At 39.5% G+C, this 21,766-nt stretch overlaps 1 protein-coding gene and 1 pseudogene; both read left to right on the top strand.

Moving 5' to 3' along the window:
• The window catches only part of LOC148740330 (uncharacterized), a 191,029-nt gene that overhangs the window by 63,457 nt on the left and 105,806 nt on the right, over positions 1 to 21,766 (top strand).
• LOC148740336 (uncharacterized) lies at positions 485 to 14,263 on the top strand (annotated as a pseudogene).

Raw genomic sequence — 21,766 nt, forward strand, 5'->3', positions numbered from 1 at the left:
TACTGAAACTTCTTACGGTGCCAATTTACAATATCAATTCAGTTGATAAAAACTAAAATTACCTTGTTACACCCACCGAAGCAGCACCACCATTTCTTTAGAACCCTACCCCCTTCTTACAGAAAGTCAGTCGATGAATGTCGGGGGTGGAAGCGGAATAATGAATAATGAATAACGGCTTGAAAAAGAAAATGAATAAGGAATAACGGCTTAAAAAGAAAATGAATAATGAATAACTAGGGTTTAATCGAGAATAAAGAATTATACCAAAAAAGAATCGCGTAAAGAAGCAATAGAGATCAGGCGCTCGAAACTTGCAATCTTCGTCAAATCTTTGATGTCTTTGACGGTTTTTATGACCTTTCGGTGCTTTTCAGTCTCAGATTCTGGTCGCAGTATTCAATTACAGATCCTTCTTTGCCAGCCGATTGCGTAACTTTTTCCCGATTTCTGTCCTGATTGGTGCGTGCTTTTTATGTTCGTTATGTCATCACTGTCTGGTTTGTCTCTTTGTGACTGTCTGCCTCGAGTGACGTGTCAGTTTCTTTTTAGAGTGTCGAAGAGTAATCGAACAGTAATCTACAAATAGAAAAAAAAAGAAAGAAGAGAGATTGTGACAGACGGTAGGTTAAATCGTAATCGACATTCGGTTCATGTTTAATTGTCTGTTATTCACTACAGTTCATACACTATCAAAATTGCATTATTATTTCCAGGTCACGTTCCCAATCCTGGTCGCCTGAAAGGTCAAAGCGAAGCTCAAAACGGTCGAAAGGTGAGTCAATTTTAAGTGCTTAAATGTTGATTTATTATAGTTTTCTGTTCAGTGAATTGTTTCACATGCTGCAGCCAATCTTAAAACGCGAAATGACTGACGTCCACCGCAGAAAAAAACTGAGCTTCCTTCGTCTTTTCTTTAACAACTATTATTAATAATAACCCGCAAAATACCGTTTATTTAATAACTACCCGCAAAATACCGTTTATTTAATAACAGCCCGCAAAATACCGTTTCGCAAATTACGATTTCGTTTCGAAAAATAGCTAGAATTATTAATTTGAAAAATTTCCCAATAAAATACACCAAAACATGTGCCATTAATTAGCGCATCGGGGAACTGTCTCGGAACTGTCTTCGTAAGCAAAATTGGCAAAGCACGTGGCGAATTTCAAGATGTCAATCCCACATTTCCGACGGAATTACTAACTACTTTCATCCAACTTTCTTTTCTACCGGCGAAACATACACTATCGAATATATGTGACCCAGTAACTGCTGTAATTTACAATATATTGCAGAATATTACACTGCTAATAATAAGCAACTATTCCCCATTGAAAAAATTTTCTCTAACCGAGACTCAATACATAAAGCTAAAGACGCTTTTTTAATTTCAAAAGGCAGAACACTTGTAACTCATGGTCTGAACATTCGAGAAGAAACATACTAGTTATTCCTTTTCGTATTAGTTTTCTTTCAATGTTTTCTTTATATTTTTTGTTAGCAGCTAGTTTTATTTGTCTATCATTATTATCTTTCTAAGTGGAGCCCCACGTATTTCCGTTGTTACGTAAAAATGTCACCTTTATTAAAAAAAAAAAACAAAAAAAAAACATCGCACCTGAAGAAGGCTGGTTTGGCAAGCCGTAACTTTACATTTCTTCCTATGTTGTATCTATCTTTGCTTCTATACTATGATTTTAACTTGTTACACCGATCAGTTTACTAGTTTGATTTAAACATATGAAGTTCCTCAAAGCAATAGTGAACAATTGATTTCTCATCTACATTTTTGTTGGCACATCTCTTTCAGTTCTCAACACCTGTCACGATCACCAAGGAGGCTTGGCAGATCGCAAGATAGAACAAGGTGACGATTTGCATGTATTTTATGGCACCTATTTGATCAAAGCTTTAAACTTACGTTCAGGCCGGTTTAATACAATATTGAAATAAAAACAGACGATTACGGCTAAATGGATCATGAAAGAGCAAATCGGTGCTGGTTTACGCCTGCCACACTACTAGTATCAGTATAGCAGCTATAAAAATAGACCCTTTACTCTCAGTGATAAGTAAAGGATTAGAATCCTTTATTTAAAAAAATGTTAATAAGAACTTTGGGTTTAAGTAATGATCCGCATATCAAGGATAGCGCTGAGAGGCAATGCACGATGGAATATCAACTTTTTTCATTTTAACAACTAGTTATCTCACTGGCCTGACTCAAAAACCGCTAAAAAGTTAAGGTTCAAGTTGCATTTTGTCTAATGCTTTTTAAGTTTTCAAGTATATTTGAGACCCAATCGCACAACATACAATTTGTATAAGATATTGTATTTGGGGTACTTCATCAAAGAAGCAAAATTAATATCTATTGTCTTCTGCTACTCTGATTGGTTAAGCACGAACATTACCTAAAATCTCTTTGATGCAAATGGATTTTATTTTTGTAACGAGCTCCTTCCCTATTCTTGAAATCAAAGATATTCTATGTGGGAAAGAGCCAATGCCACGGAACAATGAAGTTTGCTACCGTTCTTATGTGGAACATAACTTAATATGGGCACCACATTTATTTCTTTCATTAATTTCTTGTGAGTGTCTTGGTTGATCCTGAGGTCGATAAATTTTTGTTGTTATTGTTATTATCTTTTTCGGAACTGGCCATTCTGTCTTATCCATCATAGCGATGGACTCATCTCGTGAAAAAAAAAACCATTTTGATGTCTTTTGTTATCGATTTGTTAGCAGCAATTCCAAAATCCTTGTACACTTCGAATCAACTTTGAAGGATTTGTACTTGTCAGTTTAGACACTGATTTACATGCTTACGTATGTAAATCAGTGTCTAAACTGAAAATTGGTGTTTTATTCCTAGATTTAAACGCTCTAGGTTTCAGTCAAAGTCCAGATCACGTTCATCGGAAAGGCATCATTTTGAGATTACCCAATCGCGCCGGGTTTCCTATATTGAACCAAGGTCAGTATAAATGTTGTGGTCTGTTTGATTTCGATTAATTTTTGTTCACCAAGCTCTCGATACCTTCTCCAGTATTTTAAAGTAAAGGAGAACCTAGCGAAAAGTACATTTTCAAGAAAACAATGCCTAAATATTGTTTTAAGAAAATAACATCCGTCCGCCCCTTCAACGCCTTTCCCTTTCAACATTGCGCAATACACTGGACTCAAACTGGACAAAACAATTCAGGATCGGTTCATACAATAACTTTTGAAAATAAGCACCGACTAGGCGTGGAACTAGCTTACAGTCGAGGCTCATGCGGGGGAGTCTCATTAAAAATGTTTGCATGTGAAAAGATTTTCCCGCATGAGCCTCGACTGCAGGCTAGTTCCAGTTCAATACCATGAATATGAATATTGTCGTCCTTTAACTATTTTCTACATTGACATATATTCTGTGAATTAATCGGCAATCGATCGGCAAGCAAAGAATTCGGCCCTGGCATACGGCAAATTCATCGGGAAATACGCTTTTCAAAGGTTCATCCCTTAACTGTACATGTCGTTAAAAAATGAGCCTTTGCAATCCTTTGGTGGTACTTTGACTGTTTCTAGCAAATGCACCGCTTACCGCTCAACTAGCTTTAACGTGCTAAAGAACCTTAATTTCTTGTCGCGGATAATGTTTTCTATATGCTTTTTCCTCCGTGTATCGGACAAATCCATTGGAACTGCGCTTCTTTTGAAGAAAAGATTGTTTTAAATCTCCCATTTCAAAGGGGGTTAATTGATTTATTAATGAATGATCTTTCGGGAAGAGTGTTCGACAACATACTGTCAGACACAAACGCAAAGAGATACTGGTCAATTGCCGTATGTAATATCGTTCTCGTTGCAACAGCGTGAGCCAGGTTCAAATGTTGCATCAAGTACTCTGCTACAGGGTGACACTCAACAAGTACTTTGTCAGCAGTCCGTCCTTCATTGTGAAATTTTGTTCAAAGCAGAAGTTGTCGCTGTGAAACACGGTGGACTAACGGAGAAATGGGGTTTTTTCTTGGCTCTCCTTCTAAAGGATCTCTTAGTCGAGGACAGAACTGCAAATGAACTGCAGGTTACCGAAAATGTAATGGATATTATGTGGCTCGACAATAGCGAAACTGAGGACATGTTCCTGTTCAAAGAAGTGTACGAAGACCACAAAAATTCGCCCTATTCCATTGTGGACCGTGTTTGTGTCGCTATCACCTCTAACGAAAATGATTCAAAATGCTATCAACTTTCGCAAGAAGAAGTTGATAGAATTGAAAGGATTCTTAGAGGTGGAAACAACAGTGACATCGAGTCCGACGAGGAAACTAGAGAAAACAAAGTTGCTTCCGCATCCAGGGATGACCATCCCAGAAGTGTAGCTTGTAATACGAGATCTGGACGCACTGCAACACGTATAAGCCTAAATTAAGTTGACACTTTGCTTAACGCAACATACGTATTCATTGGTATAAGTATTCTAGGATCTCAAAGTTATTTCTTTCGTTGTGTTATTTTTAAAAGCTTAATGCAATTTTGAGAAAGTTGAGTGACAATATTTCCACATCGGAAAGACTCAGTAAAATGTGGTTCTCGGGTATTTACCATCAAATCTACCAAGAATTCGCGCTATTATATTGTTGAATAACTATGTTGTTTTGATCTCAAATACGTTATCAATTAAAATTCCAGTGTTTTTTAGGTTGCGTTATAGAGACGAAAGACTCAATCCGATGATCGAAAATAAGAATATCAAACATTATGATGCTTAGATATCTACCAATAATTTGCGCAAAGTAAATAGGACTGTGGAAAAAGGTATGTGTTGAACGCCATCGTAAGAGCTTTCCGTCGTCACTGCTTAAAGTTCCTATAGTGTAGATGTTTAGTGTACACTTTTGTTCAGTGTACAGTATGTAAAAATAAATGCCACCCCTATAAGGTTAATATCTAAATAAACCTCAGGCTGGAGTTAAGTAAATAAATACGGTAATTAGATTGAACATGACGCTGATTGTTTTAAATCATATTTTAATTGAAGTGAAATCATCTATTTCACAATAAAGCGAATTAGAAACTGCCCAAAAAACTCAAATAAGGAATAATGAATCCTTGGGTTTCACCCACGTGACCAATACCTTAGCAACGGTTACTATCCGCCATCTTGGTGTCCCTCGAGCGTAAACAAACCGTATTTAATGAAGAGTTCATGTGAGAAAGAAGGGATGGTTTTATGCATTATTGTTGGCTGTTCGAGCAAAAGTGGAAAGCATAAAGACTAAGGATTTTTTTGTATAATAATTTAATAATTTTATTATTTCTATAGCGCAAAATTCATTATATATATGATCTAATGCGCTATTACCTAAGATCATCACAAATCAAGGGGAAGAACAGGAGATACTAGAAGTTGTTGTATTGTTCGAGGCTCGCGGCTGTTGTAGATCCTCGATTTTTTGGTCGAGCTTTTCTTTGAGCTTCTTAGCCGATGAGAAATCGATGTCTTTAGCTCTCGCATACGGCACTTCATTGACCTATGTCGGCAAAATTCATGAGCATTTTACCTGAGTGCAAGTAAGCTTGGGGTGTCACGAAAACTCACACCCCGAAAACTCAGACTCCTCGAAAATTCAAGAGATAAACTCGACTCATGATCACTCCTGGTAATCCCTCGTGTATTTTGACCTTTTGGGTCTTCATCCAACTGAAGCAGCAAAAGCAAGGCCGCAAGTTGCACGTTCCGCAAAATCGTCCGATGGTTGAGTATTAAAACATTTTAGAGTGACACAAGACTTCATTTAGCTTAGATTTCCTCCATTTTTCCCGTTAATTTTGAACTTTTCATTCACAGTTAACGGGATCAAATGCGCTCGCTCCAACAGCAAAGTATTAAAATGTGGCGTGATTTTGACGAGCCGAAAGGGAGTATGTTTACCTTTTTGTACCTCGTCGCACAGATCCTTGTTGTCGCTCTGTTAAAATTCTTAAATATTTCGCGATAATAATGGATACAAACAGAGACTCGGCCCACCAGTCCCAAAACGAAGACAATTTTGCGACCCTTGGGCTAGAGTTCTTAAATGAGGCAGAAAGAGAAAAACAACGCGAAAGAAGACTCGGCATCAGCGCCGTCACGATTCGCCTCACTGAAGAATCACTCTTGATATTGTTGTCCGTCTTTCGCGTCGGATTTGTTGCATTATTCCACCGGTTATATTATAAAAAAATTGGTTCATGGTTTATGCTATGCACTATCGAATTATGGAGCACTTCGGAAGCTTGGAGAACACTTCGAGGGACCTGAGTTTTCGGTGTCTGAGTTTTCGTGACACCCAGCGACCTTGCCATGAATTCCAGTAGTTGCCTCTAACATAAATAAAACACTCGCGATATGTGAGCATAACTCAGCCAGTCCAGCTTTGCATCCCAAGCAATGGGCTGACAAAATAGTCCCATCATTTTCGGAAATGACCCAAATGTTCACTAAAGGATCATTCATATGCTGTGAATGCCAAACTCGTGCTCTCACGGCATACTTGCCGGCGATTACTTTACCTACAACTGAGGTTACAAATCCCGACACCATTTGATTAAACGCCTCTAGACTCTTGAACGCCTTGAACTGCTTCTTGGTGTAGAAGCTGGTCTCAAGAACGAGGTAACTCAGCAAGTCCGACGCTTCCACAGGAGGCAAGCATTTTGGACTGAACTTCTCGGCTGGTAAGCTTGCAGGGTCAACCCCAATGACAGAGATCTTTTGCAAACATCTTTCCTTCCAACTCTCTAAGCTTTCGGCATACTCAGAGAGCACTGGGATACCTTAAGATGAATGCCAGATACTTTTATCGCTTTTTTCTTCCTGGATATTCATGTAGTTGGCGAAATAATACGGCGATAAGAGAGAGGGCTTCACTATAGAAATCGACTAATTATTCATAAATTTGACACCCGAGGGACACCAACATGGCGGACACTAACTTCAGCAAAGCTTGTGACGTCACCTGAAACCCAACCATAACGAGAAAAATTTAAAAATGAATAATGAATAACCTCGAAAAAAATTAAAGGAATAATGAATAAGTGAGATCCAATTATTCCGCTTCCACCCGCGATGATGTCATCACTGTCTGGTTCGTCTCTTTGTGACTGTCTGCCTCGAGTGACGTGTCGGTGTGTTTTTGGAGTGTAGAAGAGCAATCGAACAGTTATAATCTACAAATGGGAAAAAAAAGGAGATAGATCGCGACAGACGGTAGGTTAAATTCAAGTTTGATATCGTAATCTACATTCGGTTCATGTTTGTTGTTCACTACAGTTCATACGCTATCATGAGCAAAATTGCATTACTAATTCCAGGTCACGTTCCCAATCCTGGTCGCCTGAAAGGTCAGAGCGAAGCTCAAAATAGTCGAAAAGATCGGAAAGGTGGGTCAATTTTAAGTGCTTAAATGTTGATTTATTATAGTTTTCTGTTTAGTGAATTGTTTTCACATGCTGCAGCCAATCCGATTAAAACGCGAAATGACTGACGTCCACCGAAGAACAAAACTGAGTTTCCTTCGTCTTGTATTTAATAACTATAACCCGCAAAAGACTTATACTATTTTGCGAAACGAAACGAAACGAAATTGTACTATTTTGCGAAACGAAACGAAACGAAACGAAACTTTGCGAAATGGCGTTTTTTCGCCTTTATTTAGCAAATATGTCCTATTCGTCCGAAACAAAATGTCTCCACCAATAAAATGATCAATATTTCTAAGAGCCTGGTGATCTCTCATTTTATTGACCATAGTAGAATTCGTTTCGCAAAGTAGTAATTTTGACAGAATTACTATTTTGCGAAATGGCGTTTTTTCACCTTTATTCAGCAAATATGTCCTCTTCGTCCGAAACAAAATGTTTCCACTTATAAAATGATCAATATTTCTAAGAGCCTAGTCACCTCTCATTTTATTGACCATAAGGGAACTCGTTTCGCAAAGTAGTAATTTTGACAGAATTACTATTTTGCGAAATGGCGTTTTTTCGCTTTTATGTAGCAAATATGTCCTCCTCGTCCGAAACAAATTGTTTCCACTAATAAAATGATCAATACTTCTAAGAGCCTGGTCACCTCTCATTTTATTGACCATAACAGAACTCGTTTCGCAAAGTAGTAATTTTGAGAGAATTACTATTTTGCGAAATGGCGTTTTTTCGCCTTTATTTAGCAAATATGTCCTCTTCGTCCGAAACAAAATGTTTCCACCAATAAAATGATCAATATTTCTAAGACCCTGGTCACCTCTCATTTCATTGACAATAACAGAACTCGTTTCGCAAAGTAGTAATTTTGACGGATTTACTATTTTGCGAAATGGCGTTTTTTCGCCTTTATTTAGCAAATATGTCCTCTTCGTCCGAAACAAAATGTGTCCACCAATAAAATGATCAATATTTCTAAGACCCTGGTCACCTCTCATTTTATTGACCATAACAGAACTCGTTTCGCAAAGTAGTAATTTTGACGGATTTACTATTTTGCAAAATGGCATTTTTTCGCCTTTATTTAGCAAATATGTCCTCTTCGTCCGAAGCAAAATGTTTCCACTTATAAAATGATCAATATTTCTAAGAGCCTGGTGACCTCTCATTTTATTGACCATAGTAGAATTCGTTTCGCAAAGTAGTAATTTTGACAGAATTACTATTTTGCGAAATGGTGTTTTTTCGCCTTTATTAATTTAGCAAGTATGTCCTCTTCGTCCGAAACAAAATGTTTCCACCAATAAAATGATGAATATTTCTAAGAGCCTGGTCACCTCTCATTTTATTGATCATAACAGAACTCGTTTCGCAAAGTAGTAATTTTGACAGAATTACTATTTTGCGAAATGGCGATTTTTCGCCTTTATTTACCAAATATGTCCTCTTCGTCCGAAACAAAGTCTTTCCACTAATAAAATGATCAATATTTCGAAGAGCCTAACCACCTCTCATTTTATTGCCTGTAATAGAACTCGTTTCGCAAAGTAGTAATTTTGACGAAATTACTATTTTATCACGAAACCCGCGTTTCTCCACTAAAACGGGACCGAAGCTCTGCGTGCCGTCGCGCTAGTTTGCTGACGAGATTGACGGGAGATAAAAATAACTGCTAATGTGGTATAAATTGGCCACAATAGTGACGCTTTTATTTCACCCCACATCAAGAACATTGACATAATAAACATCACGCAATCTCTTAAGCAAAGGTGGGGTTAAATATCGGCAAAGAGCCAAATAGGTATAATAAGGCAACAAAGCCTGAAGAGAGGGCCGGAGCATGGGGAGGGGGCGGGAAAATTCTTCTACAGCACCGAAAATCTGTGTTTGGATTTTAACACGATGGAAATGGAGGCGAGAAGGACCAGGAGAGAAACTGACATTGCCTATAACCTTGGTGCTATTTGATCTGACCTCATTTGATTGGCTTAAGATCTGTGATTGACAATGCTCCTTGCCCCATGCAAAGGCACACCTAAAGACTTAACTCTATATGACGGGCCTCGAGATAAAATCACATTACGCTTTTGCCATAATGTTGGCCTTTTGCGAAATAGCGTTTTTTCGCCTTTATTTAGCAAATATGTCCTCTTCGTCCGAAACAAAATGTGTCCACTAATAAAATGACCAATCTTTCTATGAGCCTGGTCACCTCTCAATTGATTGACCATAATAGAACTCGTTTCGCAAAGTAGTAATTTTGATAAAATTACTATTTTGCGAAATGGCGTTTTTCACCTTTATTTAGCAAATATGTCCTCTTTGCCCGAAACACAATGAATTAGTGTGAACACTATAAATTCATATTTGTAAGTTTTCTTGTCATTGATGTTGCCATTTTTAAGGGAAAAAGGGTGAAGTATTCAAAAGTTACTATCATACATAACCCGATCCTAAATTGTTTCGTCCAGTGACGGTATTATTGCATATGGCTTTATGATTTAGGCTTTACAGTTAAGTTTTATGGTTGTGCTGTAAAAGGAACTACATTTGTATTGATTTCGTTTTCGAAAGGGTTTTTTGAAGTGCTGATTCTATGACGAGGGAAAACCGCATAACCCGCAGGAACACCTGTCGGAGCAAGGGGAGAACTAACGACAAAACTCAACCCACATTGACGCCGGGTTCGGGAGTCGAACCCAGGACACATCAGGGGAACATGAGTGCTCTCGCCACTACACCCTCCCCTGCTACCTGTTATGATCGAGTTTTTCAGTGAAGTAATATTTATTTCATTTATCTCTATCTATATTCTCTTAGGTTCAAGCTAACTGAATACTACAAACCTGTTCGTGAAAAATCGTCTCAAGTCACTCAAGCTGGAGAAAGTAAGACTTTTATGCGTACATGTTTCCGTAGCACAATATAGTCTTGTGGGCTAACCATAAGTATGCGCTAGTTCTTGGAATTAAATGACAACTGAATAAAGATTCTTTACGGTCAAATTCACGTACCCTTCTGATGTTTTTGCTCGGTTGTGTCAGGACGACAGATCATCCTTTTACTGAAGTTGCACGCGTATATATTGCATTCGGCGTTCAATATTGTATTTTTTGTATTGAGACTCATTGTCCCAGTATATAAATTTTTGTATTTCTTTACAAGTAGATATTCAGTCGATAATATTATAACTGACATTGCTTGTTGCACTGAAAAAAATATTAAATCCAATTTAAGGCACGTTTTGTTGAGATATTCATAGCATTTGTACAAAAAAAAAAATAAATAAAAAAATTGAACGAGAGTATACAAACGCTGAGCCCTTGATAAAACTGTCATCTTTTGTCTATCCATACGCTCAGGTGTTTGACATTGACCACTAGAGGGGAGCCGCGAGATTTTCATTTCATGAGGCAATGTCTTTATTGGACAAACTAGTGGAATTCTTAATGATGTGGGACGAACAAACAGAGGACCAGTCGAACAGCAACTTAAGGTCCCGACCAAGGGTTGTCATACACAACAAGGAGATCGATGGAGATGATGCGTGGCAGCCTAACGCGACTGCAAAATTTTCTCTCCGAGTTAGGTGCTGAAGACCTTCTAGCATAAATTCGATTGTCTGCACTGGTCACCCTTATGGTTGAAAATTTTTTTCGCTCATGAGATAAGAGGATCCCATTCCTACTCAACTCGAGTACGGAATTAGACGCACAGTCTGTGTAAGGGAACTGGAGAAGAGAATGTATCGTGGGCATTTACACTACTTCACCGGGCCCAAAAGCTATTATCCGGACAAAGTATTCGATTCTTCTCCTCCTCCCAAGCCATCCATATCCCTAATCGAAGATCAAATAGAGAAACTATCCCTTAGCGACACAAACGAGTTAAGGGAATTCCCTTCATCTTTCGGTAAGAGTGTTCGACAACATACTGTCAGAGACAAAAGCAAAGAAGATACTGGTCAATTCCCGTATGCAATACCGTTCTCGTTCCAACAGCGTGAGCCAGGTTCAAATGTTACAACAAGTACTCTGCTACAGGGTGACACTCAACAAGTGCTCTGCTACAGGGTGACACTCAACAAGTACTCTGCTACAGGGTGACACTCAACAAGTGCTCTGCTACAGGGTGACACTCAACAAGTACTCTGCTACAGGGTGACACTCAACAAGTGCTCTGCTACAGGGTGACACTCAACAAGTGCTCTGCTACAGGGTGACACTCAACAAGTGCTCTGCTACAGGGTGACACTCAACAAGTGCTCTGCTACAGGGTGACACTCAACAAGTGCTCTGCTACAGGGTGACACTCAACAAGTACTCTGCTACAGGGTGACACTCAACAAGTGCTCTGCTACAGGGTGACACTCAACAAGTGCTCTGCTACAGGGTGACACTCAACAAGTGCTCTGCTACAGGGTGACACTCAACAAGTACTCTGCTACAGGGTGACACTCAACAAGTGCTCTGCTACAGGGTGACACTCAACAAGTACTCTGCTACAGGGTGACACTCAACAAGTGCTCTGCTACAGGGTGACACTCAACAAGTGCTCTGCTACAGGGTGACACTCAACAAGTGCTCTGCTACAGGGTGACACTCAACAAGTGCTCTGCTACAGGGTGACACTCAACAAGTACTCTGCTACAGGGTGACACTCAACAAGTGCTCTGCTACAGGGTGACACTCAACAAGTGCTCTGCTACAGGGTGACACTCAACAAGTGCTCTGCTACAGGGTGACACTCAACAAGTGCTCTGCTACAGGGTGACACTCAACAAGTACTCTGCTACAGGGTGACACTCAACAAGTGCTCTGCTACAGGGTGACACTCAACAAGTGCTCTGCTACAGGGTGACACTCAACAAGTACTCTGCTACAGGGTGACACTCAACAAGTACTCTGCTACAGGGTGACACTCAACAAGTGCTCTGCTACAGGGTGACACTCAACAAGTACTCTGCTACAGGGTGACACTCAACAAGTGCTCTGCTACAGGGTGACACTCAACAAGTACTCTGCTACAGGGTGACACTCAACAAGTACTCTGCTACAGGGTGACACTCAACAAGTGCTCTGCTACAGGGTGACACTCAACAAGTGCTCTGCTACAGGGTGACACTCAACAAGTACTCTGCTACAGGGTGACACTCAACAAGTGCTCTGCTACAGGGTGACACTCAACAAGTGCTCTGCTACAGGGTGACACTCAACAAGTACTCTGCTACAGGGTGACACTCAACAAGTACTCTGCTACAGGGTGACACTCAACAAGTGCTCTGCTACAGGGTGACACTCAACAAGTGCTCTGCTACAGGGTGACACTCAACAAGTACTCTGTCAGCAGTCCGTCCTTCATTGTGAAATTTTGTTCAAAGCAGGAGAAGTTGTCGCTGTGAAACACGGTGGACTAACGGAGAAATGGGGTTTTTTTTAGGCTCTCCTTCTAAAGGATCTCTTAGTCGAGGACAGAACTGCAAATGAACTGCAGGTTACCGAAAATGTAATGGATATTATGTGGCTGGACAATGTCGAAACTGAGGATATGTTACTGTTTAAAGAAGCGTACGAAGACCACAAAAATTCGCCCTATTCCATTGTGGACCGTGTGTTGTGGGGGTTTTACCACTCGCTTGGCGAATTAACAAAAGGTACTGAGACTCTGTAATTTTCTTCTTTATTCTCCTATACTGCTGCTTCTACTACAGCTAATTTCCTCTCTCTTGTTCCACTGCTTATTTTCTGTTACTTTCAGCGAGGAGTGCTCCAGTATTAAATACAAAAATCACAGACATGTTTGGGTTAGCTAACCGTGGGAATTTCCAAAACAGGATGTTTAGTGTGGGTAAAACTCAAGGTCAGTTTTACCAACTCAAACATGACCACCTAGCAAACTAGTTATCCTCAACCATAACAAGAGATTAAAATGTCTAGCACGGTAAGTGCTGAGCCAAGTTCAAGCACACACTAAAAATAAATGATCAAAACTATACATTCATCAAAATAGCACGTAGGGGCGAAAAGGCGAGACTTAATAAAACAAAAGGCAAACCTAAAAATGCTTGAAATATCAATCCTTGAAAACGCTCTACAACACGTGTTTGTGTCGCTATCACCTCTAACGAAATTGATTCAAAATGCTATCAACTTTCGCAAGAAGAAGTTGATAGAATTGAAAGGATTCTTAAAGGTGGAAACAACAGTGCCATCGAGTCCGACGAGGAAACTAGAGAAAACAAAGTTGCTTCCGCATCCAGGGATGACCATCCCAGACGTGTAGCTTGTAATAGGAGATCTGGACGCACTGCAACACGTTTGAGCCTAAATTAAGTTAATACTTTGCTTAACGCAACACACGTATTCATTGGTATAAGTATTCTAGGATCTCAAAGTTATTTCTTTCGTTGTGTTGTTTTTAAAAGCTTAATGTAATTTTGAGAAAGTTGAGTGACAATATTTCCACATCGGAAAGAATCAATAAAATGTGGTTCTCGGGTATTTACCACCAAATCTACCAAGAATTCGCGCTATTATATTGTTGAATAACTATGTTGTTTTGATCTTAAATACGTTATCAATTAAAATTCTAGTGTTTTTTAGGTTACGTTATAGAGACGAAAGACTCAATCCGATGATCGAAAATAAGAATATCAAACATTATGATGCTTAGATATCTACCAATAATTTGCGCAAAGTAAATAGGACTATGGAAAAGGTATGTGTCGAACGCCATCGCAAGAGCTTTCCGTCGTCACTGCTTAAAGTCCCTATAGTGTAGATGTTTAGTGTACATTTTTGACAGTGTACAGTATGTAAAAATAAATGCCACGCCTATAAGGCTGATATCTAAATAAACCTCAGGCTGGAGTTAAGTAAATAAATACGGTAATTAGATTGAACATGACGCTGACGGTTTTAAATTACATTTTAATTGTAGTGAAATCATCTATTTCACAATAAGGCGAATTAGAAACTGCCTAAAAAACTCGAATACGGAATAATGAATAACGAGAAAAATTTAAAAATGAATAATGAATAACCTCGAAAAAAATGAAAGGAATAATGAATAAGTGAGATCCAATTATTCCGCTTCCACCCCCGCGTATTGATCACGGTCAATGGAGGATTTCGGGATAGCACCGTATTGATCACGGTCAATGATCTTCAAAACAGCCAACATGGGTCGATACAACAAAATAGCTGTACAACAGCTGTACAATAGCTGTAACGGGAGTAGTTGTAAAAACACCGATTTTGGGACTTTTTGATTTTTGTCCGAGAAATTTTTTGCTCATTTTCCAAAATGTTCGAGAAAATCTAATGCGGGTTCTACATCATTTTGGAATGACAATCAAATTTTCACATAAAATTTAGTCAAACGTTTGGTTAAGCATAAATAAAAATAAATAAGCATAAATAAAAATAAATAAAAATAAATACTGACTAAATAAGGGTGGCACGAGGGGGGCTAACCCCTTGTAGGAGACTTCGAGAGATTGCACTTCGCGCTTGCGCGGGTGTGCGGGGTAACTTCTCGAAGTCTACCCTCTCGTTTAACACATTTAAAAAAAATAAAAATGATTTAGATAAAAAAAAATCTTTGCAAAGATAAAATACATACAAAGTTAAATATGTCAGAACTGAATTCACAAACAGTGCTTCAATTGAAAGCACTCGCAAAAAGCCTCGGATTGAGAGGTTATTCACGCTTGAGAAAAGCTGAACTTATTGCGCGTATTGAAGAGGCAACAATGGGTGATTATGATTCATTGCTTGATGATTATGATGATGATTATGTTGATGAAGAGGAAGCTATCGTAGAACTGAATTCACAAAAAGTGTCTCATTTGAAAGCACTCGCAAAAAGCCTCGGATTGAGAGGTTATTCACGTTTGAGTAAAGCGGAACTCATTGCGCATATTGAAGTGTCGAGACCACAATGGTATACTTTCCTTTAATAAAAAGTAGTAGGAAGAAGTAGACGGCGCTTTATCCTAAAAAAATGATCTAAGAAAAATATTAAATACAAATAAAAATATTTGTATTTAATAAAATGGATGATAATCAAAGAGAATCAAAAAAGAAATCGAAAAAAGATGAAATAATCAATGAAATAATGAATGGCGAGACACTACCACCCTCTCGCAAGACCACATCACCTCGTATAATAAAGCTTTACAATTGGGGAGTGTATGAGAGTAATCCCTCATCACCTCGTGTAAAAAAGCTTTACAATTGAAATGTGCATGAGAGTAAACCTTCCAGTGTAATAATAGTTTACCCTGGTAGACCCCCTCGCAATGTAATAAGGGTTTACCCTAACATAAAATGATTTAAAGAAATAGAAAAAAGAGAAAAATTATTAAAAACGAGAAAGCAAAAATGACAGACACAGAACACACAATGTTAACGCCCGCTGAGGGTTATAATCCCAAAGAACGCATGATTTTTTCCAAACCCATTTCGGGAGAGATTCCAGACAGCAAACCAAAAATCGAGTTCAAGAGAATCAACATTTCTACTCTCAACGAAGACGGGACAGAAGGTGAACTTATCCTTCCCACAGAACGTCTGTTTTCATTTGGAATCTCAGAAAATACGAGTCAAGAGACCGGCAAAGTCACTGGTTACACATTTCCTCTGTGCTTGTGGAACCGCGACGGAGCCACGGAAGAAGAGAAGATTTGGACCGAAACTTTCAATAGCATTGTCGATTGTTGCATAGATCAATTGATTGAAAATCGCGAAGAAATCGACATGTTTGAGTTGGAACGCAGTGACCTGACAAAGTCCAAAGGTGGTTTAAATCCTCTTTATTGGAAAATGGAAAAGGTTCTAAATGAAAAGACAGGAAAGATTGTTCAACAAAAGGCACCCGGCCGCGGCCCAACCTTGTACGCAAAACTGATTTATGCGAAAAAACAAGACAAGTTTCGGACGCAGTTTTACGATCTAAATGACGAACCGATAGATGCACAGACGCTGATGGGAAAATACTGCCATGCAAAATGTGCGATAAAGATTGAGTCCATCTTTATTGGTGCTCGTATTTCACTGCAGGCCAAACTATACGAGGCTGTTGTAGAACCTGCTAACACGGGAATGAAACGTCTTTTGCCTCGTCCAAATGCCGAATCTGAGGTATTAGAGTCTGAATGTATGGCAGCTGCAGATCTTTTGTAATGAAAATCTTATACTAAAATAGTATAAGATGAAAAACTTACACACATAGGGTAATAAAGGTTTATCCAATTGCATGTGTGTTCACTCTGTCTGGAAGAATGATTCGCTTGTCATCGTCTGCACTCAGGGCGACTTTGTTGATCTCGAGGGGTTGCACTTTGTGCGGGTGGTCCCTCAAAAAGCGTTTTCCATATTGCTTTAGTACTTTGGACGATTGAAGGATTGGACACAAATCTGTGATTGTATCATCGATAAGTCTCACCTCATTGAGAAACAATGCACTGTCAAACGGTCTTCCTCTCAGATAAGACCTCAATTCAGTCAAGATCTTTTCATATGTTGTAAAGGCAAATTTGCTCATATCAATCTTTCTGTCAAACTTTTTGACATCGGTGAACGTCTTGAGAAGGAGACCGGTACCCGATATCGTGGCAAGTGGGATTGGATTCATGGTCACTCCACTTGCTATCCCTCCGACAACGATGAGCATGGTACTTCCCAGTTTGCACACGAGACTCTTTCGTTTGAAATTTTTGAAGATCTTTCTCGAGCACCACCACTTCTTGTGATAGTGTTTATAAAGAGCTTTAAGTTCATCGATCTTTTCTTCTCCTATAGAGTAGTCGATATGGTTAAAGTTGAAAATGGTTGCGTCACTCATTTTTTTATTATGAACACAACATAATAAAAAAAATTACTAATTTTTAATTTTGTTTCGCAATCAACAGATAGCTGAAATCCAATCCATCAAGTATAGTAACGCTGTTATCAGTCGCTATGCTCAGCGTTGTGTTCGCTTGGAAATACAACAAAACGGTATTAGCGGTATTAACCCAACTACCATGTGTGTTGGGCAGAGCCATCAATATACCGTTTGCCGTGTTCACAAACGAATTGCTCAAGGTAAACTTGAGATGATGCTCATGAGTAGACTGGACACCATCAATGTATGTAATCAAATACATGCCAGCGTTGTTGATTATGAGTTTTGTATTGTCTGAACTGTTCACTGTGAAATCAGCGTTACTACTCTGTGATACGTTTGTGGTATGATCTGATGTTCCATTTACGTAAAATGTTACCTGTGACGCGTTGTTATGAGCACAGTTTCCTCGATACCAAATCTTTTTTGTTGCGTTTGTCAACGCCGTCTTTGTCGCTTTTGAATTGATCTTTGTCTGTAAAGATGTTTGGATATCATCGACATACTTTTTCGTTACCGCTGAAGAGGCAACAGACGGTTGTTTTGCGAGAGTAAGTTTAGAATTTATATGAACCCCTCCATTCGCAAAGCTGTACCAACTCGTCCAAACAGATTTCGGTATGCTGTTGTGATAACCCTTTGACCCATAAACTATCGCCCAGATGGGAAGTTTCTGGTCGTATGACTGACCAGATTTGTTTTTGATCACTACATCAAACATTAAATAATTAGGTGTTGCATTACTCCATTTCGTCATGTGAATCAAGGCGATGATGTGATTTTCAAATCGATTGCTACGCTGAGTTGAAATTGTTTCAACACTGCTGGTTGCCGTCAATGTCACACTGCTTGGATCGACTTTACTCGATTGCCAACACACCTCACAGACGACAGTGTATTCTGCCCTACTCGCTGGATACATATTTACACCAAAACGTGATGAATAATAACCCTTGGAAGTGTCGAGACTTAAATCAAACGGTTTTGTTCTGGGATTCGTGGGGTAAACAACAACCTGGTCAGTGATCGATTTTCCTGTTATATCATCTTCATCACTGAACTGACCGTTGCGACTCATGATGTAAGAGAGGTCGTTACTCAGAGTGGAAGACAAGTTGTGAGCCAATCGATCTTCGACGAATTTTTTGTTCACAAGATCGTTGTCAGCTGAAGGTGTATGACTAGAAGTGACTTTGTTGGAACCCATTGCAAGGTTTCCTGTCATTGTATCACCTGATTTATTTACCTTTCTTCGAACTATAATATACAAATTTGTAACAGTTGTATCTACATACTTTTTGCTCACAGCTTCATCATTATCTGAGAAGGTGTCAGGCAGGTTTGCGATTTTACGTTTTCTAGCGTCTAAGATTTGTTTGTCGTTTAAGCTGCGAAAGCTTGGCACTGTCTTTTTTACATTGTCAACGTATTGTTGATTCGCATTCGAGAGAGTAGAAATATTGAGAAGACCTTGGAGATGTCTTTTCATTGCACCCGCTTCATATCGAGAGATGAGTGTGTTTGAATTTTCATAAGTAGACTGCTGTGCAGTGGTCATACCCAGATAGTTCTCCCTCTTTGAATTGATAACATCGTTGCCGTTCAGATCAAGGTTAGCCGTCATCTTTTGACTTCCATCCAATAGCATAACAGATGCTGTATCAGCTTTACCGCTCAAACCGTTCAACACAGTCGATGAATCGGCCTTTTTCGCCAATTTGGTGTTGAGTTTATTCTCATTTACAGCAGCAGTACCATTGAGAGGTTGATCGCTTAGACCTGTAACCTGTCGGTCCGCTCCATGTGTGCTTGTAAAAGTTATCGCCTTCTTCAAATCTGAAAGATCGATGTTACTACCTGAACCAGCAGACCCTTGCGGTCCTTGAGGTCCTTGCGGTCCTGTATCACCTTTATCACCTTTATCACCTTTATCTCCCTTTTGACCTTGCGGTCCTTGCGGCCCACGTAGACCTTGCGATCCTGTATCTCCCTTTGATCCACTAGTACCTTGCGATCCTGTATCACCTTTATCACCTTTATCACCTTTATCACCTTTATCACCTTTATCCCCCTTTGATCCAGCTGGTCCTTGTGACCCTGTATCACCTTTATCACCTTTATCACCTTTATCACCTTTATCACCCTTTGATCCAGCAGGTCCTGTATCTCCCTTATCTCCTTTGTCTCCTTTTGGTCCTTGCGACCCTGTATCACCTTTTTCTCCTTTTGGGCCAGGTGGTCCTTCAGGCCCCTCTTTGCTTGCACCTTCTTGTCTGTGATCGATTTCATGATAACCGTCAGAATAACCCATATTTTGTTTGTTTATTATATATTCAGAAAATAGTTTTTTATAAATCGTTCATTCGAAAAAGCGTCATTGTGTGATAAAGGCTGTACCACATCGTTGAAAATAGAATACAAACTTTGATTAGCAAGAGAAGGTTTCATCCGTTTACTTGTTTCATTCAAGAAGAAGATACAATAATAACCACACAAGACGCTTGTCAATGCTTGATAATGTGTGTTGTTGAATGCATAGTTAACTCGATGTTTTTTACAAAGCGTCAACACCTCTTGCGGCGGATCAAGACCGAAACTGTCAAAGTACAAGATGAGATCGGAACCAAAGACCATCGCCACCCAGTGTGAACCAGACTCATGCGATTCGTTCAGATTGATAACGAAAGAGTGTCCCGTCTTACAATCTTTTATTTGATCCCTTGATATCACACCTCCAAAGTTTGGAATCTTGAGATAATCGATCCAGTTTTGAATGTCGAGGTTTGTGATCGGTACATTTTTGAAGGGGGGCCTTTTTAAAGCAGTGCTCCCATTAGCGGTATCCCGTTGAAGGGGGAGTCTTTGCCTAGCAACAGACCTTTTCCTTTTTGTCCTTTTTGCCCTTTTTGCTTTTTTTTTCCCACCTCTTCCAATTGTCGGTACAGGCTCGCCCAATCCCGGTGGAAAGAAAATTGGTTGTTCAGACCAATACGGCCTGTTTTGCATTCCCTTTCCACTCTTTTTTGGTGCACGAACGTGTAAGCCACTTCCGGTCAACGCCTTGAGAAGTATCGGTACACCGATCGAAGCTAGAAGAGTTCCGAGAAAACCTCCACTCTGACTTTTTGTCGGTTTCATTTTCATGTCACCACCAGAGTTAAGAGCATTTGCAAGGTCCTGTTTCTGCTTCTTTGAAAGAGCGTCCACATACGGCAAAAGCTTCATAATATTCGAATTTGGAATCAACATTCCACCCGACTGTTGGCCGGCACCAAGAATCTTATCCGTAGCAAAATTGCCCAAACTTGATAGTGCTCCCGTTGCCAATCCTGGAAGAGCCTTTGTGGCGAGATTCATCGCTTTTGGTAGAAGTTTTGTACCGAGGGCGAGAAGTGAAGAAAAGGGACTGCCACCTTTTTGCGCAACCTTTGACATCTGCGTCTTGCTGATTTTCAAATCAACTCCTTTCCCGGCATTTATTGCTTTCTTGATCTTTTTGATCTGTGTCTGTGTCAACATCATCTCATCAGAACCACTCAACTCATTGTGTGAGAGGCGTATAGTTATTGCAGATTTTTCGTTAAAAGCTTTGGCAAGCTTCTTTCTTTGATTATCACTCAGTGATACTCCATATGAAATGTATCTCGACATCTTTTTTATTATGTACGCTACATAATAAAAATTTTTAAAAAAAGTAAACTTACTTTCTGATGAGTGCTTTTCCACTCATAACATCAACACTGATTTCCTCCTCATTCAGAACCAACGCATAGATGTGATAATCTGCATTGGTCGTGTTGTTGAGGCTATACTCGAAATCAAGACGTGTTGCAGCTTTCATGATCTCTGGTGGCTGCTTTGTCAAATCAAAGTAAAGCACTCCATAGAGATCTTGAAACTGTTTCATGGTGATTGCTGGACCGAACAAGCTGTTACTTGCAAGTTTTGAATAACTCGCAAAGTATTTCCATGCTCTTGCCAGCTCACTGCTAGGATCAAGTTCTTGATCAGGATATCGTGTTCCGTTTTCAACGCGAAGTTGTGCTTTTGTAAAGTACCTCGCGTTTGCGATGTTATATGTGTTGAACACAAACATGTTTTGTTCCTGATTGTCAAACTTGGCAGCATTCAGAACCCAAACGAAGACATGTCTTGGTCTATCAACAGCACTTGTGATGTTGAATTTTCCATTTTTTTGTCTAAGTGGTCCTGAAACACTGATTTGCTCTCTCTGATAACCCCATGTGTGTGGTTTGAGAAAGCTATCACCTATGGCATCACCTGATTTTTGACCAGCGTCATTCAGATTGATCATCGGAACCCACAAACGGAATTTTGTCACGATGTATCTGCCCGCTGCAGCCGCATTTGATCTGAACAGCACCTCATTATCCTCTTCAAGAGTTACATCGAAAG

The sequence above is a fragment of the Stylophora pistillata genome, chromosome 2, assembly GCF_964205215.1.
Source record: "Stylophora pistillata chromosome 2, jaStyPist1.2, whole genome shotgun sequence".
Classification (NCBI taxonomy): Eukaryota; Metazoa; Cnidaria; class Anthozoa; order Scleractinia; family Pocilloporidae; genus Stylophora; species Stylophora pistillata.